General features: G+C 44.4%; 1 protein-coding gene across 4 annotated transcripts in view; it reads left to right on the plus strand.

Moving 5' to 3' along the window:
• Positions 1–27,930, plus strand: part of LOC116953565 (cAMP-dependent protein kinase inhibitor alpha-like) — a 59,197-nt gene continuing 31,267 nt past the window's right edge. For 2 of the 4 annotated variants that reach the window (XM_032973886.2, XM_032973906.2), the window contains exon 1: positions 276–556. The gene's annotated coding sequence lies outside the window, so the exon portion shown is untranslated. The other 2 variants (XM_032973896.2, XM_032973892.2) reach the window with 2 other exon arrangements.

Here is a 27,930-nt window from a genome sequence, read left to right on the forward strand (position 1 = left end):
AGCAAAAATCATTGCATAATACACACACACACAACACACAATCATTGCTGCCAACAGTAACGCCAGAACATCGTGGGGTTATTTATGTTCGACCTCTTCATCCTTTTGGGGTTTCACGCAACAAGAGTCGACGAACGAGCGCACGCACGCACGCCCCGCCACGTGCGCTCGTCGTCATCATCATCATCATCCAGCGTGCCGAGCGCGTCCTTTTCGAGTGGTTTGCCTTCGCAGAGTTGCGTCAAGCGGAGGAGGGAGAAAGGGAGTGGGTAAGAGCGAGAATGGTGCAGCCCCGCCAGACGTTTTGTTACCACATAGCACCGCGTTGAGAGAGGAGGGAGGAGGCGGCGCTTACAATTGTGGCCGCGCAGAGCGTCCGCGTTGTGCCGTGAGCCGGGGAAGACCGAGCAAGGCAGAGGGAGCGAGGGATTTTTCCCTCTTACAACTCGCTTCTTCCACCTCGCTCGGCAACGGCAGCAGCAGCAGCAGCAACGACAACAGCAATAGAAAGAAGACGTTTCACTTTCTTTCCCTGCGGGCTGCGTTCGTCTAACAAGTACGTAGTCGTCGGGAGGCGAGGCCTCCGGATCGCGAGATAAGATTAAATACTGCTCCGGCTGTATTTTCGGGTGCACTCGGTGGCGATGTGTGTCGAGCTGGACACCGATAACAGGTGGGGGACCGGGCAGCGTGGTGGTGATGATGATGTGTGTGCTTAATGTGTTACTGCATACGTTATTCTACGCGACGTTTCACGATTGTATTGTACGTAAAGCGAGGGTTTAGGGAAATGCTTTCATGAATGTTGTTGGTGTTTTTGTAACCATCCCAACAAATGTTTACACATTCCACCGTTCTAAAAACACTTTCAAAGGCAACACAGCCGTGCAATTAAAAATGATGTGCATGCCCCTGTTTGGCGAGCCACTGTTGTATGTCGTCGGTTGTGGGGGTTTGTTTGACCATACTTCACCACCCCACTCGGTGTGGGCTGGTCAAGTCTTGTTGGCAGAGGGGTTGTGTCGGTGGTTGGGTGGGGTGGGTGGTGCAGGTTCAGTCGGATAAATCGCCACCGGTGTCACAAATAGCCGTGGCCGGGAATCCAACTCGGATGCCCTTGCATTGGGTTCAGAGCGCGGTGCTCTGATAACCGCCGCACCACCGCGCACTTACGTCTGCGAACAAGAGCTTTGTAGCTCATCAGATTTCTACTGGTACGAAAGAAATATTGTGATTCTGAAGTGGGCATCACGTCTGCGAACAAGAGCTTAGTAGCTCATCGGATTCCTCCGGTACGAAAGAAATATTGTGATTCTGAAGTGGGCATTACGTCTGCGAACAAGAGCTTTGTAGCTCATCAGATTCCTCTGGTACAAAAGAAATATGAGTCTGAAGTGGGCATCACGTCTGCGAACAAGAGCTTAGTAGCTCATCGGATTCCTCCGGTACAAAATAAATATTGTGATTCTGAAGTGGGCATTACGTCTGCGAACAAGAGCTTTGTAGCTCATCAGATTCCTCTGGTACGAAAGAAATATGAGTCTGAAGTGGGCATCACGTCTGCGAACAAGAGCTTAGTAGCTCATCGGATTCCTCCTGTACAAAATAAATATTGTGATTCTGAAGTGGGCATTACGTCTGCGAACAAGAGCTTTGTAGCTCATCAGATTCCTCTGGTACGAAAGAAATATGAGTCTGAAGTGGGCATCACGTCTGCGAACAAGAGCTTAGTAGCCCATCGGATTCCTCCGGTACAAAATAAATATTGTGATTCTGAAGTGGGCATTACGTCTGCGAACAAGAGCTTTGTAGCTCATCAGATTCCTCTGGTACGAAAGAAATATGAGTCTGAAGTGGGCATCACGTCTGCGAACAAGAGCTTAGTAGCCCATCGGATTCCTCCGGTACAAAATAAATATTGTGATTCTGAAGTGGGCATTACGTCTGCGAACAAGAGCTTTGTAGCTCATCAGATTCCTCCGGTACGAAAGAAATATGAGTCTGAAGTGGGCATCACGTCTGCGAACAAGAGCTTAGTAGCTCATCGGATTCCTCCGGTACAAAATAAATATTGTGATTCTGAAGTGGGCATTACGTCTGCGAACAAGAGCTTAGTAGCCCATCGGATTCCTCCGGTACAAAATAAATATTGTGATTCTGAAGTGGGCATTACGTCTGCGAACAAGAGCTTAGTAGCCCATCGGATTCCTTCGGTACAAAATAAATATTGTGATTCTGAAGTGGGCATTACGTCTGCGAACAAGAGCTTTGTAGCTCATCAGATTCCTCTGGTACAAAAGAAATATGAGTCTGAAGTGGGCATCACGTCTGCGAACAAGAGCTTAGTAGCTCATCGGATTCCTCCGGTACAAAATAAATATTGTGATTCTGAAGTGGGCATTACTTCTGCGAACAAGAGCTTTGTAGCTCATCAGATTCCTCTGGTACGAAAGAAATATGAGTCTGAAGTGGGCATCACGTCTGCGAACAAGAGCTTAGTAGCTCATCGGATTCCTCCTGTACAAAATAAATATTGTGATTCTGAAGTGGGCATTACGTCTGCGAACAAGAGCTTTGTAGCTCATCAGATTCCTCTGGTACGAAAGAAATATGAGTCTGAAGTGGGCATCACGTCTGCGAACAAGAGCTTAGTAGCCCATCGGATTCCTCCGGTACAAAATAAATATTGTGATTCTGAAATGGGCATTACGTCTGCGAACAAGAGCTTTGTAGCTCATCAGATTCCTCTGGTACGAAAGAAATATGAGTCTGAAGTGGGCATCACGTCTGCGAACAAGAGCTTAGTAGCTCATCGGATTCCTCCGGTACAAAATAAATATTGTGATTCTGAAGTGGGCATTACGTCTGCGAACAAGAGCTTTGTAGCTCATCAGATTCCTCTGGTACGAAAGAAATATGAGTCTGAAGTGGGCATCACGTCTGCGAACAAGAGCTTAGTAGCTCATCGGATTCCTCCGGTACAAAATAAATATTGTGATTATGAAGTGGGCATCACGTCTGCGAACAAGAGCTTAGTAGCTCATCGGATTCCTCCGGTACAAAATAAATATTGTGATTCTGAAGTGGGCATCACGTCTGCGAACAAGAGCTCAGTAGCTCATCGGATTCCTCCGGTACAAAATAAATATTGTGATTCTGAAGTGGGCATTACGTCTGCGAACAAGAGCTTTGTAGCTCATCAGATTTCTACTGGTACGAAAGAAATATTGTGATTCTGAAGTGGGCATCACGTCTGCGAACAAGAGCTCAGTAGCTCATCGGATTCCTCCGGTACAAAATAAATATTGTGATTCTGAAGTGGGCATTACGTCTGCGAACAAGAGCTTAGTAGCTCATCGGATTCCTCCGGTACAAAATAAATATTGTGATTCTGAAGTGGGCATTACGTCTGCGAACAAGAGCTTAGTAGCTCATCGGATTCCTCCGGTACAAAATAAATATTGTGATCATGAAGCTGGGAGTCAGGCATTGTCGTGGAGACACTGCAATGCCGAGGGCGGTGTTGTCGAGGATGCTGAGTCGCAGTTGTTCGCAATGCCTGCCTTGGAATGCACTACACTACCTTCTGTCTGCCCCATTAAAGTGACGAGCTCTGCTCTCCCATCAGTCTGCATCCACGACGCACCACCACGCGCGCATTGCAAGGAATAAATGACGTTGCGACGGGATTGTAACGAACATAACGTTTAGATTTGTTCCGCGGAAGACCGATTCGTTACTGCCATTGACCCCGGCCGGTTGCGTGGAGGTTTCATTCGTGCAAATGTGTTCATGAACAAACTGTACTCACCATCCAAAGTGCCCGGTTGTTGGGCTGTTCCTTGCTGTTTGTTATTGCGCGTTCAATATAAACTTGAACTTTGGTCTTCGAGATGTAATCCGAGTGAGGAAAATGTGCAGCACAGCACAGCAAGTAAACTTCAACCTACATTCATGTCGTGAGGCAAGAGCTGAGAAAGTCGATGTAATAAGAGTGGCAGTTATAATTACAATAAGTTATAATCCTTTGTCAGTGCACTGCTAGATGAAGGCCTCTCTCCATGCCACGTCGATTATGAGTTATTGTCTTTTTTTACCACACTTCACGCTGGTCAATGGTAGTCAAGAGTGTGTTGGGGGGGGGGGGCAGAGTGGGGCACAGAACCTTTCAGACATAAATCGCCACAGCTATTTTAGAAATTACTAATATAATGGCCTGTCACGCCACTGCTGGGTGTAGGCCTCCCAATGCCACGTCACTTATGGGTTTTAAAAATACCTCCACTGTAAATCCAGGAAAGCCTCACCGAGGGCTGAAGGCTCTTTCAGGAGGATCCTGCATTGTAATCCAGGATTACTGCAATACAGTCCTGTATATAAAGTAGCAATAACAAGAAAATTAAACAACATGATTATTTTGTCAAACCAAGGTGTCTGCTTCGAAGAAGCTAGATTCAAGACACTATTTACCTGGTGATCTTTAGCAAAGATTCTGGATTCACCTACACTGCTGTCACGTGTTGTTGGTCCAAGTCTTCCATTGCAAAAACACAGGTGGCTGGTTCTCACATGTTGAAATCACGTCACTCAGACATACCGTCGATATTCTGGGCACAGCGGCACACGTAGGATTTGCCACCCGTTCTGGTTTTCCTCATTTGAGGTAGCTGACCTTGTGTACAAACACATTCATTTTGAAGCATGTAGTTCCACTCTACGCTTTGTGTCTTAAGAGTTGCCAACTACAAGCACGTGCCTTTAATCCACAGCTTTGGGGGCGGAGATTGTTGACCATGTATACATAACCAAATGTAATACAATCTTGATTCATCATCATCTTCAGCTCCGGGCAGTCCAATGCTTGTTGAAGACCGCTCCGAGCCTCCACGGCCTCTTATTATTCTGTGATGTAGTAATTCACCATGCACCTTCACACGAGGTATTCTAATTGGAATTATAGTATAAAGCGGTCTAAATGCATCCGCATCTCAATAAGCTGTAAAAACACGGGGAAGACGATGTGGATAAAGCTGGAGCATTTAAACCTACTGCGGGACTTGTTTTTCAGGACTACTCCAGAGTACAGAAAGAGAAAATATATCATTGTTCAGGCCAGATAGGGAGTTGAGACAACATTCTGGTAGAAGTGTGGAATGAAAGCAGTTCATAGATCCAGTTATAGGCCAAAGATTATGGGAAAGTCTTGAGCCAGAACTGGAACAGGGGAAGGGTCAGGAAGGAATTCCAGACAATGTGGAACAACAGCAGAGAACAAACGTCCTCCTGCTCAGTGATGGTTGACCTAGGTTGCACGTGGCACCTGCAAGGCTAGGCAGGTGTCTCCCCTATCAGTATGGAGGTTTTATGATTTCCCCTCATGCATGAGGTATATGTTTTTCTCTTCCCCAAGATCTCCACTTTGTTCCCACGTGCAAAAAAATATTCAGTGACAGATTGGCCAAACGGGTAAAGGCTCAGCCCTGCAATTTCTCGTCACTGCTAGCGGAAGGGCCTCCACAAGAGGAAGCTGTAGAGATTCCCCTCTGAAGTTTGTTTGTTCTCCTCTTCCACACTGGCCCGACATCTTGAAAGAGGCGGAAGTATACCCAAACTTTGGTCAACGACACGTGACCTGCCGATTGACTGTGGCTTACCCCTTTATGCTGCTGGGTGGACAGAGGCGGGAGGATTGAATAAACTTGCCCCATAGTTTTCAACTGCAGAGCTGGGAGGACTTAACTGGTGACCTCAGGATTGCAAGTCCTGTGTGCTACCCATTACAGCACAGCAGCATCCCCCCATCCACAGGACCCCCATGAAGAGGATTTGATTTTAGTGGAGGCTTGCCAAGGTTAAAAGAGCTCATGTTCTACAGAATGTACATATTTAAAAACGAATATCTTGCCACTATAGGAGACAATATGTCATGAAAGGTAATTGTATTTAGGCAGCAGTGAAGAGAGGCACGTGTTGGTCATGGCCCCATGAGACAGATAGGCCATCTTGTTTTTATGTTTCCGTCAGTGACAGTAACGTTTTGTTGTTTATTACAACACAGATACCCACCAGTGAGATTAAGAATAACAAATGTGCCCATATCAGTCGCTTTACACAGGAGCATTCATATAATAATAAACTGCACAGTATATGACCGAGGCTTGCATTTGCAATGAAGTAATTGAGGTCACAAAATGCAAATATATTACACTGTAAGCCCTTTTGCTCAGAGTGCATAACAAATCACTCGTGCAATGCCACGGAAAAAAGCACTATCAGGGCGAGCTGTGTAGAATACGCCCTTCCTTAAAATCAAAATACAAAAAAGTGAATGCATCTCTGTTCAAATGAGCATTTGGTGGTGCTCACCTCCATATGGGGGCCCTTAGCCAGATTTGGAAATTCCACATTCCTTTGGCGGGCGCCAATCTGACAGAAGGACAAGTACTGTCGACTAAAATTAACCAATAATAACATCATTTTACGTAATCTCTTTCAAGACATCATGTGCGTTAAGCAGCACATTTTTGGAATTGAGTTTTCCTGGAAGAAGACGGAGGAAAGTTGATTTATTATCCATAAAATTGTGAATTGTTCATGCGCAACGGATGCCCGGGTTTCTAAGGACATGGTTGTTTGGTCGCTTTGCATCACGCGGCCGCTACAAATGTTTCCCACTGTTATTTTTCTCCTGGGGATTCTCTGAGTTTCCAGTTCCCATGTCGTGGAGGTCATTTCTTTTTTTTCAACTCAGGCCTAACTAAGGGCCCTCACACTTGAGCTTTCATCCTGAAATATAACTGGGGCTGTGCCCAAGGGAGCCGCATGGCTCAAATGGAATGAAAGAAAAAAACAAAGTCATGACTTTGATTACTGACTTTGAGAAAGTGAGGCTGCATTCTGATTTTAAAGCGTTATTGCTCGATGGCTGTGAAACAAAAGAAAAAAAGTAAAACTCATCTGTAAAAAAAAAGGTTAAAAGCGTGTAAAACGTTTTTTGGTTTAGTGTCCGCCAGGCTAAATGAGACGGATGTGTTGTAACTGGTTAATATGTAAGCGATAACAGGGATCACAGGAGTGAGATGGATTACATCGTCACGGGACCGTGGGGGAAAGGTGTCTCGCTACAGCCTTGGCCAGCAACGTTCAGGGGAATGTTTGGTTTCCCTGAGTGATGTTCAATAGCACATGTCGGACATCACTCGGCAAACAAAGTTAAATTGAAGTGCGAGAAATCAAGAGGAGATGGAGTGATGAAGTCGGTCGGTGTGCAGATACTAGGTGGATTATCTTATCAAAGTGATCGTGAGAGATGGTTGGCTTTGGGGATGCCTTCATTCAGCAGTGTATAGGCAGTGAATGATGATGAACATATTTAACTTCATTCATCTTCAGCCTGTGCATTGTACAGTTTTCCGTTTGTAAAATAAATACATTACAGTATCTCAATGCAATTAACATTAAAACATATTAACATGAATCAATAAAAAAGCAAAAAAAACATGTGGGTTAAGGTACAAGATTTTGCAAACAGGGGCTTTCATCAAAGGCTATAATACAATAGTTATTCCAACGATACTGAAGTATTGTCAATATTTTCACACTATTATTACCACGGTGGATATGTCCATTACACTTCAGTGCCATGTTAAGTTTCATTACAAAAATATAACTTTTTATAACTCATTGAGAAGTCATAGAGGTTACAAGTCTCATTGTTAAAGGGGACAGATGAAAAAAGTAAATATACAAAAAGCTTATCATTGCAGTCACGAAAGCTTTAAATCGAAATACAAAAAGCTGACAACAGAGAAACAGTTCAAAAATAGCAATACACTAATATGTAAAATGCAACAAACCCTTAATTTATATGAATACACCATTATACTGTGGAAATATTAACACTCATCAATAATGCAAACAATATAAAGACTCTTAAAAGGCAGGAGGCATTGATCAAAATCAACAATCAATTACTTAGCCAAGCATTGAATCTTCGTTGTACATGTACAGCCCTCTTTAATCCGCTGCTGCATTAAGCCCTCCTCAACATCGTGTGGGAAGCGTGGGGGTCAGTTGACCATACTTTACCACACAGGTGAGTACAAGTTGGTGAAGGTGGAGAGTCTAAATGTGGGTGCATAGAGGAACAGCACAACATCGGATTACGGTAGCTGTACTGCCCTCCGCTAGATGCAGCAGAATTGTTCAAGGCTACTTCAGCTGGGGCTACAGTGCAAAAGCGGGGTGTTGGCGCCTCATGATAAGTATATTCTATTGTATATGCTGCACGTTTAAGCCTTATTGTGTTGATTCCAATTAATGCATTCTATTATTTATTTTTTAAAGGTCATTCGGGTGGTCGGTTGGCTCAGACATTGCGGTATTGAGCTGCCACTGCTGAGATCCTGGGTTTGTATGTATACAATAAGATCCTGGCTTTGTATGTATGTTCAACTTATTTTTGCGCCATACGTAGCCAACCGTGCTAAGTGGAGGTGTTGGTTTGATATCAGGCAGCCACTCCGGATTAAACTGGGTTCTCTAGTGGAGCTAGTTGATGGTCTCTGCTCAGTCGTCATCGTCTGCGCACAAAAAAATTACGTGAAAATAAATATTATTCTCCACTTAAATTGGGTACATTTAAGCTCTTCTCAGAATAAAAAAAAACTATTGGATTGACAGTTATGTATCACACAATCTCATAGCAGAGTGTGGGAGAAAGTGGGACCTCTACTGTGAAGACATTTTTCAGAGATCCTGTAAAATCTCTACCATGGTCATTCTCTCACATACAGGGCTGTGCAATTTCCAAATAGATTATTTGTTTCATGATGTGCCATTAATAGCACAATTGGAAAGACCAAAGGAAGAAAGACCAATCTGTATACTGCTTGGTCAGTGGGGTTGGTGGATCACATAGTTATCATGTGCTTAGAAGTGGCTTTCTAACTTAATAATACACAACTATTTTTCAACCTCATTCGATCAAAATGTGTTTGAATTCTCAGGATAATACTCCTGTTTTTTCCCCACATGCAAAACCCTGAACAGAGAATTGGGCAAACATTATACGCAAGGAGCCCACAAATATAGAGCCTAAACACTCATTGAGGCTTTCCTGGGTAAATAAAGGAATATTATTATTATTGTTATTAGAATGTAGGATATTTCGAATTGCAAAGCCAAACGCATTCTCAGATTCATCGTATTTTTTAATACGTTCAAATGCAGAGCAACACAATGAGCTTAATCTGCATGCATCCTGCATGGACCAACAAGGCCAAACATTTCTTCACATTTTATGTTTTATCCTTTTGTGAAATATAAAGAAATATAAACCATGTTTTATTGCTTTACATGCAATGGCAATGGTTGTTAAATAGTTTTTTTGTTACAAGAACACATTGCCAATATTCGATATTTCTTTGCAACTTGTGTAAACGACAACGTGTTTCTCTTTTGATTACCTCTAAAAAAAAAACTATATTCAATGCTTTGTACAATTTGTGAATTTTATGAGCGGCTTTTCAATACTATATTGCACTGAGAAGGAAATGGAGATCGCAGTGGGAGACAGTGTTGCTTACATAGTAACTTGATTCTTGCAGCAAGAACACGCAACGTAATTAATCACTGTTGAGTAAACCCGGTTCCATTATTGTATACACTATACAGCATCAACTTTCCGTACGCATGTGTTCATTTGTTCTTTGTCTTTGTTGTCATTTGTGCAAACGGCTTAAACGTTCGTTTACGGTTTGTGTTTGCAGTTGAAAGCGTTATGACTGCACAAGGGAATATTTACTACTGTACAGTAGTACAGTTTATGCAAGATGGTGGGGGTGGTGGCGCAGCGGTTAGCACACTGAACTATGACCCCAGCCACCTGAGATCTATTCTCTATGCCACAGCTAGCATTAGCGGTGAGTGATATCTAATGCGGCCCTGGGCCTCCCTTCACAGAGCCACGCTGACCGCCACACTGCGTTATCCAGCAGGGGACTGACAAGAGGGCTGTGAACGATTTCAATTATAGTTTTTTTTTTATACACAGTAGTAGATTAGTGTGACTAAAATATGCGCAATCATGTCTAAAAATGATTAAATAACGCGAATCTAAATGTACTGCACTGGAGTATCATTATTTATTTACCCAAAATAGCTTCAACTGGGTCTGAAGACAATAATCGGGGGTCCTTGTTTGGAATATTTGGCCAGTTACTTATTAAGTATTTTTGTCTGGAAAAGGGTGCAACCGGGAAAACACTCACGCATACGAGGACATAATGTTCAAATTCTACATAGACAGGTCATCAACCCACTTGCCGTACCTCCACCCCCTGGCCACAATTTTAGCACAACAGTTTCGAGAGTCTAGGGCACATGATGATTTCTGCATGATCCACCAACCCCAGGTCCAAAAGCACTGCAATACAGGCGTGTCACCATAGCCGGCAACGTTTTGAGCAATGAAGTTTATAAAAGTCAGAGTAACCTAGCTTTACTGGATGAGTTTTGTTATACATATTATACACATTGTAATATAATTTTGGCATGTAACTGTTATTTCTCTCCCCCCTCCTGCTCCCCCCCACCCCCCCTAGAGATTCAGTGAATTGCTATGATTGCTGGTTTCCGTTCAGTTCAAGAATTCACTCGGTTTGTCTCATTCGTTTGATCCGTCTCGTTTTGATACGGCTTTGTCCCCCTCCATTAGGCCACATGTGACGTGAGCATGTGATCTGCATATAATATTCATAAATGGTAAATAATAGATTCTCGCACGCAGTTGGATGCGTGTATGGTGACTTAATACTTGATTTTCTTCGTTGCATCACTACACGTTGTTGAAGATCATTGCGATGAAAAACAGAAGTTCACCGCTGTTTCTCCAAATATTTTGGCTATCCCATATATGGTGCATGCGTGCAAAAACAAAGACACACGCCGTACGTACATAATGCTTCTTTGTGTGTGTGTGTATACGTGGTAAAAATGGGCCGGTAAGTTACGTTTGAGTTGGTCGCAAAGCCGTGCGTTCCATCCCTGCGTTTTCCCGGATCATTTTTTCTATCTGCTGTCCCCATACCAACAAATATTCTTTTCGTAAAAGGTCATGCCCACTGGTTGTCCGCCTGCATCAGGTTTTAGCACGGCGCTTACTAATTGGCTACAAGGCTGAAACTATTAATGAATTAGCTCTGTTAGCCTCTGTAACGACAGGGAGACGATGGGGGGGGGGGGACATGATAACTGCGTAAAGACTACAGGGTGTTTCAAAAAGATTGACCCGATTTGATTTGAAATCGGGTCCATCTTGGGGTCACACGGGACCCCAAGAATTGGCGCTACACTCTTGGCCCCCAAGATCCCCAGACATCACCACACCCTGCGACTTTTTCTTGTGAGGATACGTCTAAGACCGTGTTTTTGTGCCACCATTAGCCACTAATCTGGATGACCTCAAAAACAGAATTTCGTCAGCAGTGACTTCAGTGGAAGAAGACACTTTGAGAGTTGTTTTGGACGAATTCAACGATCGTATCGATGTTGTCCGTACAGTAGGTGGAGGGCACACAGAGCATTTATTAAATGGTTACTAAAACTTGATAACTCATTAAACCGTTTGTAACTTTTTGTGTAATTGCAACATGTTGCCATCGTGAAATATATTGCTTTGAAATTGGGTCCATCGTTTTAAAACACCATGTATATTGTATGGACACATTTGTAGAAGAATGTTTTGTTGCTGTTGGGGGACTACTCACCCTTTCGGGAAACCCGCCAAATTGATTAAAGAGTTCCAGAGGCCCCGTCCGAGCCCCATTCGTTGTCTTTTTGCGACTTGCGGAATCACTGCATTATCGCAGCGTCCTGCGCGGCCGTTATTACTACAAATTGAAAATTTCCGTGGACGAACGCTTGTTGGAAAGTGCCGTACAGAATCCACGCACATACATGGCATATTCGCTCTCGTTTAACGCGTTCAACATCAATAGCAGCATAATCCAGCTGTGAACATTTGGGACCGTCATCATGCCATCTCGCGACGCGTGGCGATATCACTAGTGCAAACACACTGGATAATTTTGCATGCCACGCAGAGAGTGTCCGTTATGGGTAGCATGATTCATCCCCTCCCCCTGTGATTCAGTGAATAGTTGCGATTAAACTCATGATTGGATCAATGGTTTTTTTGAAAATATATCATTGCAGTAAAGAGTAGCTTCATTAGTGCTTGCAATCAATCAATATTTTACGTGTCAATATCGCCGACAATAAAGTAGGCATCAGTGCACATTATGGCAGAACGGGAACCATGTACAGGGGGTATACAGCAACGGGAATGAAAAAAGTCAACCCGTCACGCTCTCAGCGGCTAACACCGACCGAGAAAAGTAAAATTGCAACCGTGCGCAACGAATAGCAGAAGAAATGTGAGTAAAATAAATGAAAAGTAGAGACACTTTTAGTTACAATTTTTTTTATTTCATGGGAAGTGGTGGCGATGTAAACCAACTTTCCACACATCAACCACATTGCTTCTTACACATGCGCTGAGAGCTTAAGAAATCGACATTAAATATTATGAGCTTAAAAATGTATACTGTATTAAGCAATGCATTTATCATTCCACCCCTACCAAGTGATCATTGCATTGCAATCAAACCGGAATCTTGAATTCTCAAAGCCTGCATTATCCAAATTAAGTGCAATGCAAATCGAACATTATTCATTTTCATGCAGTCATCGGTGACAAGGTCAAGCCCATCAATTCGCCAAATTCGAGAACCCATTTTAATCACCGGGCTGCTGAAAAACACGGACTCGACGCCAGGTTTTCAGCGGTGTTGGCTCCATACTTTGACCCCATGAAGCCACCCTACGACCATTTTCAGAATACAATACGGTACAGTGCTCCATAAATGGGCTCAACCCGGTGGAAGTATGAATCCGCGTGGAAATGTTGTCCCAGTGCGCATGCTGTGGCGCGCTTTGTGTGTTTTGTGTGCTCGCCGAGTCACAGGGCAGCAGCAGCAGCATCTCACAGTGACACCGACACATCGCCGCCGTCTTTACGGTCGAAATAATGGCAGTACCGTTCCTGTACTGGACATGTTTGAACTACTAGGCATCTGTGAAAACGAGCTTCATAACTCATCGGATTCCTCCAGTATGAATACATATTCTGATACTTGCTGGCATTTCTGCTGTGCGTGTGTGGTTGCGCTGGAATTTCAAAGAAACTAGCCATCCAAAGCAAATTATTTTGTTATCGGGTTTCCAATTCTCATTTTTTTTAAATAAAATACTCTCAAGTGGTGTTTATTTGAATGAGAGTTGTTTGTAAAATCGATATAGCAAGGATTATGTTTTACATCCTTCCAATGAACGTTTCCTGTGTGTGCACTGGAAACACATTTTTACATTTTATTTACTTTGTTGAAATACATTTATTTGGGATGCATTTAATGAGTTTAGAGTCTGAATCGGCTACGCCTGATGTATTCCATCCAATTACAGGCCTTGATGACCAGGATATTATTCTAAAAGCGATGCACATATCACAGCACACAATTGTGGATGTTGGATAAACAACGCCATTATTCAAATCCAAAGCGACAATTTAAAATTGAATATGTTAAGTTAATCCTCTTATTTCTTCTACTTACTTATGGAAATCTGTTTTAAGACTAAGGATTTGGACTCTGACATTCAGTGACTGACTGACAATCAGAAATCAATTGGGGTTGTATTAAGGGCTAAGAATAGAGGTAGGTGTAAGAATTTGATTGGGGGATAATGGAGTTAGTTATTATTAGGGTTGTTGGTAGGCTTATGGTTAGAAGTAGTGTTATCATTGGATTTAGTCTACAGCAGCCATTGTGAAAGGATTACAGTTTGTAGTTGGTCAGGGTTAAGGTTTTTGGTCGTGTTAAGTTCAGTGGATAAAACATAACAACATGGCATCCCGTTGCCAATCCACAGGCCAAAAACCGGCCTCTCTATGACATGCCGGTTATGGGAGTTGTTTTCACCACGCCCTTCCAAAACAGGTTGGTGAAGGGGGGGGGGGGCTCAGTTCAGATATTACTCATCACTGATGTTAGCCATGGTTAGGTTTCAAACTCAGGTATCCAGGTTTATATCACAGTGCTCTAACCACTCTGCCATCATCCCGTCTGAAGTTCAGTTGATATAATGGTAGGATTATAATAAAGAATAAGGTTTGAATTGCATTTGGACACCGATTGAGATAGTATACAGTTAAGTAAAAGGCCCATATGTAATTTAATTTTGGTGAGTCATGTGACTTGCAAATTCGACTCACCTGGTTCAACTTCTTCTTTCGTATGGCTGCTGATGTAAGTGCCGAGCAACAACTCCAATCTCACATTCAGGTGGTCAAGCCAGACAACCGCGTCAGGAGCAGCGGAGTCTATCACTGTGATGTGTCCTTCGTATTTGTGGAAACGGGCAAGGTTTGTCGTATGGCCTGTTCTGGATGACCACAGTCACACACTGGAGAGTTTTTTTAATTTTACATTTGTGCATCAGATATCCGTATCTGCCATGGTTTGTGCGGTCGACCATGAGCTTTATGGAAGATCAAACCCAGGGATCTTCTGCGTTCGGTCTTTCACAAGGTGTTTGTGAGTTATTTTGAACTCCATTTAGCTCTCCAGGCTTCACCGGTGTTGAGCTCATATTGTTTAAGGTTAAGCGCATGGGTCCAAAAGAGCTTTGCGTGACTTAAAGTGATGCTGAAGGAGGTTAGTGAAATTCTGATCAATGGGAAGGAGACTGCAGAGGATGGGTGGGGAAGGGATATTGACAGCACAGGCAGCCAGAGTGTTGGGGTTCGACTTGAGGATTCCATCGATACTCCGATTGCAGTGTTCAATTGGACATCAACAAGTGGAGTGCGACTACTTCTGGTCCATGCTGATGCACAGTATTTGGCTTCAGAGTACACAAGAGCCATCGGTCATGTCCGTAGCACTGGTTGAATTAATTAAACCTGAGTACATTTTTGCAAACCTCTATTAGAATTGGTATTGTACAGTATTATGAATGGGGCTATCATAGTGTGTTGCCTCCCAATCAGAGTAGCATTTGGGGTAAATGAGGGGATAAGGCAAGGATAATAATGATCAATCGCAACATAGTGAGGTTACGCTACATTGATATTCTGTCTGCAGTACAGTTCCAACATGTTTTAAAATCCTGCTGAATTATTTATATTTCCCCCCAAAATTAAATTATGTCAAGAAACAATCACATTTTCATCAATGATTTACAACTCATGTTCAAAGCAGTAATACATAGTGCTGTATGTCCGTCCCCGTCCGGAATCACGATAATTATCATAAAGATGATCCAATATAAACGAACCTTTCGTATAAAGCCGTGTTGCTATGAAGCACTTATCCTCATGATAACCGACCAAATGGATGAAAGAGTTGTCCAAAACCTGAAAGTACAAACCAGAGCAGAACTAACTACACTACAATTGCTAATACGCAACCGCTTTTTACCTTCGCAGCTACCCATCTGCTTCCACACCGCTAATTGCGCACCGCCAAAGACAAACGCTCGTTGGAGTGCGTTACACGTAGCCTATGCATGATTTTTACTACCTTCAGTAAAATGCATTGCATTGTTTGATTGATCATGGGACCTCCTTTGCCAGTACCAAAATATGAGAATAGGTTTTCCCCTTTTTTTAAATGTTAAAACACCAAACTGAAACCTTGTCATCATTAGACCTCCTTTGCCAGTAGCAAAATGTAATAATAGGGTTTTTCCCCTTTTTTTCTGGCAACAAAACTGAAACCTTTTTGCAAGGATTCATGTCTGCATTAACCACAATACCTGCAGTCAAAATGCAAACAAAAAACATACTATGATAATATATGCATTGTCCTTGAAACTGATTGGTCCACACCAAGGGACGGCTTTCTTTTGAGCCTCGACCCAATTGGTGCTCGACCACATGAGGCGTATGCCTTCTGGCGTCATGTGGTCGAGCACCAATTAGGTCGAGGCTCAAAAGAAAGCCGTCCCTTGGTGTGGACCAATCAGTTTCAAGGACAATGCATATATTATCATAGTATGTTTTTTGTTTGCATTTTGACTGCAGGTATTGTGGTTAATGCAGACATGAATCCTTGCAAAAAGGTTTCAGTTTTGTTGCCAGAAAAAAAGGGGAAAAACCCTATTATTATATGAAACCTTGTCAGTTTGGTGTTTTAACATCTTAACACCTGTTTTGTTGCCAGAAAAAAATGAGAAAACCTATTCTCATTGTTTGATTGAACTATGCGACAGCCAATCGGCTGCCATGCCCAGCACGCCCTGCTCCTCTGCCCCTGTCGATCAGTGAGCGACGACAAATTCCCAGCAGTGCCTGGAGGTGGGGTGGGTAGGGGCACCCAGACAATTGCTAGGAGACGCCACCCTGCAGGCCCACGTGCGGAGATGCAAGCGCAGGTAAGTGCGAGTGTGGAGGGGGGAGCATGTGCAGGAACAGTGACGTATGTATGTTGAACTTCTTTCGCATCGTACGTAGCCAACGGTGCTTATCGGAGGTGCGGGGAGCTGGGGGGGGTCAGCAAACTAAAGACAAAAAAGCAGTTCTGAAGGAATTCGTTTTCCGTCTAGATTTACAAGTGCATAGCTCCAGTGGCTTCGTATATCAGAAGGAAGAGCGTTCCAGACGGCCGCAGAAGCGTATCTGAAAGCGCGCGACGCAGTGACCGTCTTTGCTCGATATAGTTAGCCAAAAGCAGCTGCTGGAGATGAGTCACAGCCTCGTGGAGTTATGCTTTGGATACATGTCAAAAATATAATAATGGTAAGCCAGGTGCGGATTCTGCGGGTCGTCAGGAGTTTTATTCGATTCTTGACGATGTCTGCAGTCGTGCACGGTGAAAGCTCGAGAGAAGACATGCTGAAGACGTGGCGCAAGCCGGTAAAACCACGCTTGGATTGCAAGCGGCTGCGAAAACTTCGGTGCTAGGTTCATAAGAATAGTAACTTACACAGCCCTGCGTCTCGGCACGAGTAGATCAAGGCCACTTCCTCCGCGCCACATCATGAGCGTTGCTTGATATGGCAGCTGCAAGAGTAACGCGAAGAACGGATTTAGATATCACTTAACCGCCAGAGTACGTTAAATTGTCACGTCAGTGTCTTCTAAATGAATGAGCCATAACAATTCACAAACGCTTCGTCAATCCACCGCTGGACGAAGAACTCCCCTTGGAGCAAGTCGATGTGGGTCATTAAAGGGGGCGGAGAACGGGACTGGTTCAGATATCACACTCCAACCGATGTTAGCCATGGCCACGAATTGAATGCAAGTTGCCACGTCCATAAGCGTGGTGCCCCAAACACCCCGTGTCAAGGTACGACACCCAGCTAAGTTAACAGTTTCCTTGAGGATTAACAGTGAAATTGTTGCTGCTAGGCGACACTCGGGGCACACGCGTGTAAAGGAGGTAGGGGGAAGAGAGAGGGGGCATGACGGGGGGTGGGGAAGACAGATGATGGAAGAAACACAGAGGCAGGGGGAGAAGGAGAGGGCTTGCTTCATCAATCCCGACAGGACAGTGTCCACTAGGGCTGAACGATTTGGGGAAAATATCTAATTGCGATTTATCTGACAGATATTGCGATTTGATTAAAATTTTTAAAGTCAAGCTTTAGTTCAATATTCGCTGTGTCATAGATTTAAAACATGTGATGGAGCATTGCCACATGATACCATCAAAATATATTCTAATGCAAGGATGAGAACTTAAATTACATGAATTGCTTCCAACATGTATTTATTAAAATGTTTTAATTGAAATAGAACAATCAAACATAGAACAATTGTTAAGTTAAATAAATAAAGTTATAATAATTAAAAAAGAAAACAATTCCAATCAGAAAGTAATAGGACTAATAGCATTGTTTCAAATTGCGATTTCGATTTGAAATCGATTAATCGTTCAGCCATAATGTGCACCGCTGAGTACAGACTCCGCATAGTTTGCAAGCACGTCCTTGTCATTAAACGTGTGAACATGCATTTTTAAACACATTTTAACTGTCACTCGTACGTGTTCACACATTCATTATTAAACGCTTCAATAGCATGATAGAAACGTTTGTACAAACATGCTCACTGAATAGGCACTGATGTTGAAATCTTAACAACAGACCGTTGGTGTAAAGTCCATGCGTTGCGCTATAAATCTAGCCACCAGAGTTCGATTCCAGGCCATGGCTAAGATCAATAGCGAGTGAAAATCTGAACCGGCCTTGCCCCCCCTCCCTCCTGCCCCCTCAGTAACACGCATTGACCAGCGTGGTGAAGTATATTATTATGATTATCAAGCAACCCCCACGACCAACATTACATTGACAACAGGGTGTGAATTATCACGAGATGTTTTGAATATTTTATTCACCCAGAAAAGCTTGAATTGGTGTCAAGACACTGAATCCGGAGTCTCCTGGCAGGAAACTCCAGTCCCCCGGAGAGAATTCACGCACGTAAAGGAATTACACCCCTCAAAAAACAGGATTCTACTTGCTGTACTGTCCCTCGGAGGCATATCGGTGGCTGAATGTCACGGCGTGCACCACCACAAACGCCTTATTCTGTACAATACGACTAATGACCCAATTGTATTAATTTAACGCCTTCGGATGGCTGCATCAAGGAGGACAGTGGTGCAGGTGAGATCGGAATGTCAATTGTAATGGCTTCATTTTGGCCCATTATGCCAATTACCGCGCAAGCATTTCATCTCATGTGCATGTCGCACACACGAACATGTACACACACACCGGTTTATACACGGACGTAAGAGCAATCTGAAATGTGCAAGCTGCAGCTGCGTTTAGTGGCCAGAAAAGATCATTCTGGAAGCCCACTTGTCGCGCGTATAAAAGCGTGCTGCTGTCAAATTCCGGGCGTTGTAGAGGGGTGGTGGTGGTGGGGGCAGCGCAATGGTCCCCAAGTGCCTAAGAGCGAGCACAAAGGCTCCTATTGTCCACCCTCGCCTGTGGCGGTACACCCTGTGCAGATTAAACTCGAGCCAGTCCCAGCTCCCATCCCTCACTCCGCCGCCGCCGACGACACCCCCAGGGACACCTTCCTCCTCTTCCCTCACCCCACCACCCCCCTCCGTCGTCCCCATATCGCCTGGACCATGAGCCGTCCAGCGGACGTTTGTGACAAATGACCGTACGTGCAACATTTACAGCCCCTTTGTTAATCAACTGTTGGATGGAGGCCTCGCCACGGCGCGGTGTGGGTCGCGGGCGTTATTTGACCGTATTTTATCGCAGCAGTCGGTGCGATTTGGTGAAGGATAGGGTAAATGGATGGATTCGTACATGGATGTTGGCGCATAGTACAGTTCAACAATGGATTTTGCTCCCATGTACCTTACCCTCTGCTGACAACGTAGCTCCGTAGCAACGTACAACGCCTGTTTGAAGCATGGTGGTCTCCTATCAAGGCACTGTCCTGGCTCGACCCCCGCTTAGCTTCTGATGTTTAATGAGACCGGGTGCATCCTGAAGGATTTGGTCGTGGGCGAACCTTGCCCAACGCGCGACTAATCACACCCGATGAGGATGGACCTGTGCCATACACCAACGTCTTGGGGTCAGGCTTTTTATTCCCTTCATTGTAAGAGCTTGGTAGTGCTGCAGCGTGCACTTTGCTGTAAGGTTGATGTTAAAGACCACGTAATGTCCGCATTGGCGGGTACAGACCATATGTTGTGGTCCAAATAACGAGGTTTAAAAACAACATGCAATGCCATTGATGCGGATATTGATAAATCTATGAACGCTTACATTTTTAATGATAACCCAATGTTGGTCAATTTCGTTTTGAGTATTTTGGATGTGAGGTGCTACTGTTTAAAACAAAAAATGTATCTGCAACTATAGGTCAGTACACATTTAATCTCTTACTTTATTTAAACCAATTCTTATGCTGATGATACATGAATGAATTCGTACGTGTAATAATAGATACATTTCCACGTGAACATGATCTGTGATTGGGTAATGTAACCTGGGCTGCCACGAGAGGTGCTGCTATTCTTGCATCGAATCAAGATCCCAAATTGTGACAATTTGGATGGCGTTGCGTGAATTCACGTCCACTATGTATTTTCTCTACCACCTTATGAGAGTTTAATGCACGATAAGAAAATGCTTGATCTGTTAACCTGGGAATACAGCTGTGCCTTGAAATGCAAGTAGTTGCATTTAGGCGCCAATTAAATTCATGTAAGTCTCTTAGAAAAAGCAAGTGGGCCTTGGCAGGATATGCCATTGGAAGACTGCATCGGCCATGGAGATGGAGTGATGAAATCAGCTCATGTGCAGTTGCTAGGTGGATTATTACATCACACGATTGTGGGGAGGTCATTATTCAGCAGTGGATTGTGCATGGCTGATGATGGTGATGAAGTAAATATAAAATCTACTTCAAGTATTTTTCTGATAATAATAATGATGATGACCAACCATTGCTTGAAATGTAACCCGGGTCTCACATTCAGATAAACATTATGCTAACATTTTCTCTTTGCCTTTTCATGAAAAAAGGAGGAAATTGAATTGAATATAGTTTCAATTGCAAATAATGGCGCAACCGTAACAAATGCAAAATGCAAATTTAGTTTTGCAGTGTAATAAAGGCGCGTTTTCAATTTCAGCCTCGATTTGGTAAAAATGTGTTTTTTTTGTACGTGCCCTACCCGCGGGTTTAATGATGCTTTGGCCTTTCTGGCTTTGCTTGCCAAATCCTCAAAAACACATATTGTCTTTGAGGATTTTATTCATTACGGTATTTTTCTGGAATGTTCTACATTGCATTAGCGCCATGGCCCCCTTTTTGAAATCGTTACTGAGTATTGGTGATGTGTGATTGCTAGATTCTGCCGCTCATAGTATCGTAGCTCCTTGATAAGTTTTGCGGTTTGCGCCGCATTTCGTTCGGCCACGCGGATTAAAATATCCGACGTTTTTTTGCCGAACAACACCTGGTACCAACGGGAACGCGCTTCAGAAAGCCGTACAGCACAAGCGCAAAACCTACGTTATAGTGGTAGCAATAGTGCTGGTAGTTTCAGGACAAAAAAAATAGACACAATCATCAACATCAGCCATAATTAATCCACTGCTGAATGAGGACCTCCAGAAGCTGCTGCCACCTCTCACACACAATATCTACGTGACGTTGTATATACAGGGCTGCAAATGTAGTTTTTGGGGCTCCCAAGCGAAAGCATAATATAAAAGTAGACTCTATATGTATTTGTATAAGATAAAGATCTCCCATTTATGAGAATAGGTTTTCCCGTTTTTATTTTATTTTATTATTTTATTCTCATTCTACGTGACTTTACCGAAAGAAACAGAAGATTAATCCTTGCAGTCATGAAAGCTTTAAATCGAAACAAAACAGGTGTTTTAATGTTTTAATGTTAAAACACCAAACTGAAACCTTTTACAAGGAATAATGTCTGCATTAACCACATTACTTGTGGTCAGAATGCAAACACCATAACACTGATAATATATGCATTGTCTTTGAAACTGATTGGTCCACACCAGAGACAGCTTTCTTTTGAGCCTAGTCTCAAACGGTGTTAGACCAGCGGACGCCAAAAGGCTGTAAAAGGTTTCAGTTTAACATCTTAACACCTGTTTTGTTGCCAGAAAAAAGGGGAAAACCTATTCTCATATTTTGGTACTGGCAAAGGAGGTCCCATGGTCTCCCATCCAGTCTTGTGGATTGCTGAAAAAAAATACCATTCGCGAGCACGTATTAAGCACAGCGCTGCACATGACGGGGTTGTCGTGCAAGCTTTGTCTCTCCAATGTTGATACGCTGCTCAAGGATATAATTTCAGGCTAACTCAACATAGGGAGACCAGGCAAGCATGTATGACCAGTGGCTTAGCATGGCTAACATGGGCCCTGGTGTAAGGAATTAAATGGGGGCCCCATGTCCAATCATAACCCGGCACCTTAGCTCCTCTGACCCATGTATGTACGTACGTATGTTGAACTTCATTCGCACCGTACATAGCCAACCGTGCTAATCGGAGGTGCGGGGTAACGACAGCAAACTAAATTTCGATTTAAAGCTTTCGTGACTGCAAGGATTAATCTTCTTTGGTTCTTTCGGTAAAGTCACGTAGAATGAGAATAAAATAATAAATTGATAAAATAAAATAACATAACACAATAATATTCTCACGACGTTTCGGCCACAACACAAGCGGCCTTCATCAGGTGAAGGGACGAGACTGTCTGGTAGAACTCCAGCGCTGTCCTACCAGACAGTCTCGTCCCTTCACCTGATGAAGGCCGCTTGTGTTGTGGCCGAAACGTCGTGAGAATATTATTGTGTTATGTTATTTTATTTTATCAATTTATTATTTTATTCTCATTCTACGTGACTTTACCGAAAGAACCAAAGAAGACAACAAACTAAACACAAAAAAAGCAGTTCTAAAGAAATCATGTTTAAATCTGCAAATGGATGCATTTGCAGTTGCACCGCCTGCACACTTGATAATAACGCCGCGGTTTAGGACCACGAATTGATTCCGGTTTGCTGGGATCTTTGTACAGTGCACTAACCACGTCGCCACCGCATTGCATACGTGTTCAGTCGCACTTGTTTAATCGCAAGAGCTAGGGCGTCTTGGACTGATTATCTCTTCATCAATCCTTGTGTCTCGCTGGTGGGTTTTATTTTGCCACAGGACCTCCTCCTGTGTTTGTTAGAGTACCACCAATGTTTTCGTCCTTATATGTACACATACAGTTCTTTGTCAGTCCACTGCTGGATAAGAGCCCTTCGAACGCCGTGCAGATTTTGGGGGTTGTTTGACCGTACTTGTCCTTGCTGGTCAGTGCGGGTAGGCGATGTTGGAGAGCATATGGTAGATGCGGGAACTTAGCAGTGCAGCAGGGCAATATTATTTTCTGCACTGCCCTTTGCTGCTCAGCCACGTAGCTCCATGGCCCTGTAGCGTATGACAACCTGTTCTTCATGGTGGTCGCCCATCCAAGCATTATCTAGACTCAGGCCTGCTTGTCTTCCGAGATTGGGCGTGTATCTGGATGATATGAAAACAAATGACTTTCTCCATGCATGTGTAGAGGTGTTAACTACTCACTGTTCGGTAACCTGCATTGCCACTAGGTATCAAAGGGGCAGTGCAGCGTTACCTCTGTGTACATAACGGTTGGAGTCAGACGAGGTGAAGTGGATCGTAGCCACAGTTTGGTAAGAACCTATCAGACAGTTCCACGTGGGAATGTGTGATTGGTTAGACCTGGCCACAAACGGGTATAAGAAGGGTGACCGCACAGAGCGCGGGGAGTTCTCTCCCTACACGAAGACCGAAGCCCGGGCTGAAGATAGCCAGGACCCTGGACCCAGCCTCCCAGCCCTTCTGAGGGCTAAGGCTCGGCGCATCCAGTGGTCAAGACCCGCCGGGCCAGCGGTGGGTCAGATAGCCTCCCTTAGGCCCCAGCCGGATGACTCTAGGATAGCGGTAGACGTGTGAGTAAGTCCCGCCAAGACAGGAGGCTGTACCTCCTTAGGTTAGGAAGAGACCTGTGTGTAGGTCATGCTAAGTCCGGAGGCTGTTCCTTCTTAGGGTATCGGGTGAGGGGACTGTATACCCCTCTGTGTGTTAAGGACTGTGTAAAGAGAAGTATTACAATCAACAGAGTGTGCCTCATAAGAAGTTTATTTGTCATTATGAACACTACACATGAATGAGCTTGAGCTGTACTCATCTGCATGGTAGGTTCTCAGCCATTCAAGTAGAATAATCCATAGCGCAAACTCCGGTCATCCTCGCAGTGGCTTTTGGCTGGCCATCGAACAAAGACAGTCACTTCTGCGGCCGTCTGGAACGCTCTCTCTCTGATAGTAGGAAGACACGGGAGCTATATGCACTTTTAAATCTAGATTTAAAACAAATTTCTTTAGGACTGCTTTTTCTGTTTCATTTGTCACCCTATCCAGCACATGCGATGATCACGGTTGGCTACGTACGGTGGGAAAGCCATAACCAAACATACATTAATCTCAGGAGGACCAGTCTATTCAATCTGTAGTGACGTATATTGAGTCACTGTGGTGTTAGCACTAGCCACTGAGAGAGGAATGTTACTGTGCATCTTAGAGCATCTGTCACCAGAGTGCGTGTGGCATATGGGACAGGGTGGGTGAACCCGAGAGGGCACGTGACCAGGAGAGGATAAGGACGGGGGCCAGAGGGGGACCGAGGAGACATGTGATGTGAGGTCCCAGAACCTGCTGGGAAGATCCCGAAGGGGGCGTGGCCGAGGGCGGAGCGAGGCCACGCTCAGGGGAATAAGAAGGGGGTCCTGTGAGCGGAGCGGCGCTGTTCTCTGGGATCAACTCTTCAAGCTGCACTCTTCGGGTTTCGCTCTTGGACCAGGCAGCGTGTTAGCTGACCTGGTCCGATTATTTAGTTATCCCGTCCAGTGGTGAAGTAGTTACCGTGGTGGTCACCACCCTGTATCGTTATCCTGTCGAGTGTGTGTGTAGTTATGCAGTTACCCTGTTGGGGTGTATAATAAACGTGTTGCCTCCAAGTAAGAAGTGTCTGCCTCCGTGGAAGCCACTACACATCCATAAGAGAACCATCGATGGTTTTCCACAAAGTGCGACTCTTTTTTCAGACATCAGGGGTGTTCCAAGGCGTATTAACTACCCCCACCCCGGCCATCCCGCAACCAGCCAGGAGCACAGCGCCACCCAGCCAGACTTTTTTGTTTGTTACAAACTTCTCAAGTGTCAACATTTTAATGTCAACGCATAGCAATGGTGATGAGGGCACCTTACCTCAGGTACGGGGAAAATACGAACCAGTAAAATACCTTCATTATAGCACTCGCCAATTCATCAAAGATACTACACCATTTAAATAACTAATAATGCATAACGTTTCTTCAGCCGATCTTGTAACTCTCGATGCAACGCATCAGGTTCAATAGTTACATCATAAGCAGGAGGTAGACAGGATGCAATGTTCTATTGACATAATTTTGCCTTTCTCCTGCATTCAGTGCAAAAGCTTATTTGACATGAATGATTGATTCATTGCAAACGTGAAACCTAATTATCAATGCCCAGTGACGATGTGGCTGGATGACTTGGAGGCTCGGAGGTGCTATCGTCAATATCAATGTACTCGGCCGACAAGTCTGTGATCACGGATTCAAGCCTCAGGTTGACCCCTGAGATACAAAACAATTCCCGTGCATATTGGGTCGGTGCTCTCAGCGCGCTCATTAGTGACTGCACACAAGCCGCTACCGTGACCACTGTTTTTTTTTTGTAATTGACTCGACGGCACACTGTGAAGGTACACCAAGGGTTACCTGAGACGGAACGAGAGTTATCAACCCGCTTCTTCTGCAGCAGCTGCAGCAGAGATGTCCCAGTTTGTTTTTTTTATTCTCAATGTTACTCCTGTGTCTTATTTTAGTCCAGATCTCGGCTAAGCTGGTTTGAGCCTGTTTAGTACATGCTAATGGGAGACTACACCAGGGTTTGTAAATTTGGGCTGATAGGTGGCAGTACAGCAAAGGATTGTTGACTTGATCGATGCGTAGCTTTGAGTGTCTTCCCCTTGTGTGTGTGAGTTTTCTCCCAGTACTCCAGTTTTTTCCCCACATTCCAAATGCTCGTTAACATAATTGGCCAAGCATCTCAACCTAGCAGAACCCTCATAAATACCATCATTAGGCTCAATGAGGCGTTCCTGGATACAGAGACTTTTACGTTATTATATTCCACATTGCAGTGTTTGCGTAATTTTGCGAGATGAAGCTACGTTCATCTGAAATTCTCATGGTAAATCACATTGTCAGGGCATGACCTTGGAAGATATCTACATAACTATTTCTAGACTCACTTCAGTAGCCTTCTCTCGCCAACATTAAACGGCACTCATTTATGCCACTGATTGACAATTACGCTGACAGTTTTAATTCTCACATCTGAAATGTGAATCTAATTTAAAAAATTATTTTTGATAAGTCATTGGATAAAACCATCAATTCACTGTGCTTCAGAAACATGGTTTAATAATTATGTATGGCTGATAAGTCATTGGATAAAACCATCAATTCACTGTGCTTCAGAAACATGGTTTAATAATTATGTATGGCTGAGACCTGGATATGATAGCCAGGTTCTCAGTGGTGATGCCTCATTGCTCTGCTGTGAGCATTGGCCTCATGAGCCATCTCTCCACTTTTAAGTTCCACAGTGGCTGAGACCAGACTTTCTGTCCCTAGCATACGGCGAATCGGAGTGACCGCCCTAGGCCCCGCTAATGTTTACACACCTTACCGGGTACTCGTTTAAGGCTCAGTTGACCAAGGAGAGGTCAAGAACTGGGTCAGATATTCACTACTGACGTTAGCCCTGGCTGAGAATTGAATCCAGATTGAATCCAGTACAGTGTGCTAAGTACCACACAACAGCTCCACCTTTGACACACTTACACTGTACAGCATGAAGGTTTTATAATTGTTGTAAAACTGAGTTAGAATGTTGTTATTGTTTTACCCGTGCCTCATCTGAGTTCAGGTTAACGATTTGCATTTATTGGGTGCTTAAGTGCTGTTGAAGCTCAACACGCCTTGAAAAAGACAAAACCACAAACATGCTTATGTCACACTGCCCTACACACACAGTGCAATCACACACAATATGCACACAAATTAGACCCACACAGTACACAATATGCCTAACCATTGCACGCGCTCATACACAAACTATAAGCATACAAATTGCACACAGAGGCACACAATGTACAACAATAACCGCCATTCGCCACTAAGTGGCGGTGACTTCACCACGGCGCTTGTGCCAGGCTATGTGCATGTTGAGGCCACATGAAGTGTTGAACGCCCGCCGGTAGGCGGTCACGGAGCAGACCCAGGTGCCATGGGTCGACTAACTGAGATGACTGGCCGATGCACCACCTGTGCCCCCTATTGTGCCAACTTGCTGTGTTTTAGCTGCCTGGCGCTCCGCTCGTTGATGTGAGCGTTGCTCCTCTGTCCTCCATTGTTGCTGGAGGGAGACTGCCTCCAAGTGCCCAGTAGCAGCGTCCTTCACGAGCCTCCTCCACAGAGGCCGATCTTGACACCACTGGTACCAGTCATCGGCAAGTCCACTCAACTCCACATCCTCTTGTACCACATCACTCCATCTCTTCTCTAGCCCGTGCCGCGCCCGTTTAGCCCCCTTGATCCGGCCGAACAAAAGCTGTTTCGGCATGCGGTGACTGGGCATGCAGGCTACATGACCCAGCCAACGCAGCCTTGCCTGCCGGAGGAGCTCACCAATGGGACCTTGCCCAGAGTTTTCAAGGATTTGTGAGCTCCTCACACAATCCAGCCTAGTTAAACCCAGGATGGATCGTAGTCAGGCCAGCCTAAATGTTTCTAACTGGCAAAGATGTCTGATTAGGGGGGTCCACGTTTCGCAAGCGTAGAGAAGGGAGGGAATGACTGGCCGAGAAGACCTAAAGCTTTGTATGGAGCGACAGACCAGGTAGCTTCCACACAGCATTATGCAACCGATGAAAATATAATGCTGCTCGACTGATTCGGAGTGAGACCTCTGCTGTCAAACCGGAGCCGGTCATGAGCACACTGCCCAAGTATGGGAAACTTTCCACTCTTACCACAACTGCCCCATCACCAATTGGGAATTGTGGGGGTGGAGTGTCTGATGGTACAAAATACCCAGGCAGATGCTTAGTTTTGGTGGGGCTGATGGTAAGGCCCTACCTCTTAGTGGCACACTCCAAGTCCAGCAGCAGTGCCTCCAACTCC

Source organism: Petromyzon marinus, chromosome 3 (genome assembly GCF_048934315.1).
Source record: "Petromyzon marinus isolate PM22_M1 ecotype Great Lakes invasive population chromosome 3, UKy_Petmar_22M1.pri1.0, whole genome shotgun sequence".
Taxonomy (NCBI): Eukaryota; Metazoa; Chordata; class Hyperoartia; order Petromyzontiformes; family Petromyzontidae; genus Petromyzon; species Petromyzon marinus.